The sequence below is a fragment of the Emys orbicularis genome, chromosome 9 (assembly GCF_028017835.1).
Source record: "Emys orbicularis isolate rEmyOrb1 chromosome 9, rEmyOrb1.hap1, whole genome shotgun sequence".
NCBI lineage: Eukaryota > Metazoa > Chordata > Testudines > Emydidae > Emys > Emys orbicularis.
In genome coordinates this window covers 89407594-89411781 of record NC_088691.1, presented here as the reverse complement: position 1 = coordinate 89411781, position 4188 = coordinate 89407594, and positions in this window count along the sequence as shown.

Sequence of the window (4188 nt, the reverse complement as noted above, 5' to 3'; positions counted from 1 at the left end):
AGTTTGTCTGTTTGTATGTGAACAAAAAATGTGTAACCTGTTTCCCTATAATTAAAGAATATACACTAGATGTAAGAAGTAAAAGAAAATTATGTGGGTGCTTTAGGTGAATGGCATTTTAAATCATACCATAAAAAAAGGGAGCTTTCCTGTTTTCCATTTCAGTCTCAGAGCAAACTTTTTTGAAACGTGTGATCAATCATTAAACTTTGAGTAAGATACTAAGCCACACTTCTATTATTAAATCACAAAGACAAAACAAAGGACCCAAAAGTAGCCGTTTGTTTAAAAAAAATAAAAATAAATAAAGATGAAAGGCAAGGTGCTGCAGTGGGATTACACTCATGTTGCTGACAAATTACACGGGTAATCTGTCAAATCTGGTTTAAATCTCAAATAAAGCTAAAATATGTGACAGGCATCCCAGTGAGCATTTCTTTACATCCCAACTGTGACATCTAATTAACATATATTTTAAAATTGCTGAGGTTGTTGGGAAACAGGACTAGGTACACTGCTAATATTGGTTCAGGAAGGAAGTTTGCACAACACCAATCCATATCACTTCATTTTCTTTATTACTATCTTAAGCGTTTAAAGTATGAGCACTGAATTACAATACTTTATTTTTATTTATATATTTATATGTGTGTGTGTGTATATATATATGTGTATATATATATGTATGTATATATGTATATATGTATGTATATATAATGTGTCTCCATACACACACAGCTGACTTTGTTCAGCAAATGACATTCTGAAATGTATATACATTTTACATGACAATTAGCTTTATTTGTACCCTTTCCCATGAAGAAGAACTGTATTTAAAACTATCCTGTTTTAGGAAAGACGAGTTGTTTCTATCTTGCTGGCAGCCAATTTTTCAGTAACTGCAAGTCTGTTAATGGTGGTGAGGGACACATTGTAGCTGATTTGCCTAGGGATTCAGGAGCCCTAGAATTGGTGTCCAAATGTTACATCAGTTAGGCTTTGTGGTGAATTTTTCAGATGTTCCAATACACTGGACTGCTTGTGTCCAACGTGGTGATGCTTTAAAGGTCACAGTCTGCTTTGGCACAGTACAAAACATGAAAACAATTTTCATAAAAGGAGTTACCTAAAATTCTCAAGCTCAAAAAGTGGCCTACATCCTCCCTGTGTTGACTAGTTTTTGCCATGCTCTTGATGTAAAGCATCCTTAAAACTGGTTGCGGGCTGGAGGAGGGTCATCCCAAGGTAGGTAGATACTCTTGTGGCAAAAAGGCAGTGTGATGGCTGTGGGTTCACTACTTTCTGTTGATGGAAAAGAGGCATGAGTCGACCATCCCCTGCACATCATGATCCCTAGCTGCAGAATCCAGCATTTGGTGCAGGTAGCTTACATTAGAGCAACCACCGGGTTGCTCTAACTTGCTCTGGAGGGGACTATTTTAGCACGGACCCAATCTAGGACCCACATCATAAGTGGTTTTATAGGTACCTTTGCATCCTATCCAAAGGTGCTACATGGTTACAATGGAGTTATCAGGGCCTATATGTCTGAACTGGGATTGTAGAGTACATCTTCACATTTCCTTTTCCCAGCTTCTATGTAAATAAGAGTAACTGGTGAGAGGCTTACTTTTTGCAGTCTTCTAATATAGCAGTTCAAGCACTTCAGAAGAGGTCTTCCTCTAGCAATCCACTCTGAATGTGAGTTTTAACAAAGATGTTACAGAGTAAATGTGAAAACCAGTCCAGTAAACAATGTTAAACAAAATTTAGAAAATCTGGGATTGTAAAGGGGCAAAGAACTACGACTTCTTGTGAAAGGTACTTGTTTTTATGTTTTTCTTAGCATATGAATGAAGTAAAAATGTAGAAGGGCTTAAGTTCACTTATGTTTAGCTAATAGTTGAATGACTATTAAATCAAAGTTGAGTGTAAACAAGTGAGCAACTCATTTTAAAATGAGAGTAAATGTGGTGGCAATGAAGCTCAACAGAGATGGTTATCCTCCAGATGAGATGTTACAGCAGCAGGCATAAACTCTCCAAAGGAATTGTTGGGGTCTGGAGCTTCCAAACAAACGTTGATTTACCAAAACAATAGAATATTATGGGGGTCTGCCTGGAATGAAATAAATAGTATTTTCTATGGATATGAAAGCCTGTTTTACCTGTCCCTTTCTCTTTCTTCTCCCCCGCCCAATTTCCCCCTCCCCCCCCCCCCATTTCTCAGTTATCTTGACTGGCATTGAATTGCATTCTGCTTTCCAGTGATCTTTCTCACAAATCTTTTGTTACCTATCAGTTTTGTGTTCTTGGGGAACCAGGACGCAGTACTGAACCTGTCTGACTGATGAAAGACCTCTGCTTGAACCAAAACCAATCAGAAGAAAGACTTACAAAAACCATTGAAAAGGCAGTGGGAGACACACCTAAACCCCTGCGACAAGAGTGACAGGATTAAGGAAACTCCCCTAGCCTCATTTGCATCAAAGATGAGCCAGGGAGACATCTCCATTAGCATACAGAATGGAGAACAGAGATTCCAAGGCAAAAACCACATGGAACTCTGGGACCAGAAAAGCAGGGAAGCACTGAATGATGGGGGTTCCAGATGTTAATGAACCCACATCTGCACACGCACACACACACACCTGAGTAGTTATCAGACCAATTCTAGTAATAAATTCTTTATTGGTATCCGAAATAGTGAAGCTCCCTAATTGCATTGTGAGCTCCCTCCAAGGAACACTGCCCATAGCCAGGAATGATCAGTTCATATTGTCTAACCTGAACAAAACAACTGGTATACTCCCTTGAGCCATCAGTTTACCCATAAACAAATCTAGTGTTCTCCCTTGAACCATTGTTCTTTCCCTACAACAACTCCTACCCATGCTCAAGTAAGTGTTCTGATGCCTGGATCCAAAATCTGCATCCGTTCCAGTGGGACTTCATTTTCTGACTGGTCATGCTGGGGGCTCTGCCTGACTCTAGCACTCCGGACCCTCAGCTACCACCACCACCTGGGACCCCCGAACGATTCAAGCTTCACAATGGTGAGAACCCAGCCCGCTCACGCTCTCGCGCGCTCTCTCTCTCAGTATAGCCGCCTGACCCTGACTTGTGTGATCAGTGATAGTTTTCTAAACTTGACTTTTATAATCAAATGTAAGTTGGATTTAATATTATAACTGTTTTGTTTGTTTGGCTCCCTTATGGTTATTACAAGGTAATAAACTTCCATGGTTAAGCTGGTTGCTTCTCTCTCTCTCTCTCTCTCCCCGTTTTCCTCCCGTGGGTGTTTTTTGGTTTCCTCATTCGCTCTGCAGCAACACTCCTTGTACCTAAGGTAAAGATCCCTGCAGCGCCCAAAAATCCTGTGGCGTTCGCTCATCAAGTGGGTTAGTACCAGAATAATTGTAATGTAAAAGTGGGGACAGAGATGTGGTGAACCTGGAACATATGAGGGTGGCAGCTTGGAGGTGCTGTTTGACCCAGCCTGCTCAGGTGTGCTCTATTCCGGTGTGGTGCCTATGGCATATAAGGGGGAAATGAGCTTGGAAATGCTGCTTGACCCAGCCTACTGAGTCCAGGAACATATAAGGGGTCAGCTTGGGAGTGCTGATTAACCCAGTCCTCTGAGACGCGCTCTGTTAATGTGTGTGTTGTCTGATTCTGGGGCTGGAAGAACCCAGCCCTGGGGAACCTAGGTCCTGCAGGTTAGCTCCATTGGGAGAGAACTTGCAGCAGGGAAAAGTAGAGTTCCGTATGAGAACACAGGTGACACAAGCAGTACAGTGATAGAATTACAGAACCCCCCCTCCCCACCCCAGAAGAGAACCCTAATAAATGAGCATACCCCAAAGTAACGGGCAAATCTGGTAAGGCTTTTTCTACATATCAGGGGGAAATATTCCTTTAGTATTTAATTATCTGGAAGAAATTGTCTGTCATTCATTTTACAGGGATGACCGCACATGTGTGTTCCACATAGAACCACTGTCAAAATAAGGCTTTGATTTATGAGGCCATTGCTTTCCATTTTAGCTTCATGAACCTTTGACTCTTTTTTTAATCAGCTAGACAGAAACAGATCACAAATCTAAGCCTTAGGAAAAAGGATATAAATGACCAAATTTTAAAGGGACAAGGTGGGTAGGTAATATTTATTAAACTACCTTCTGTTGGT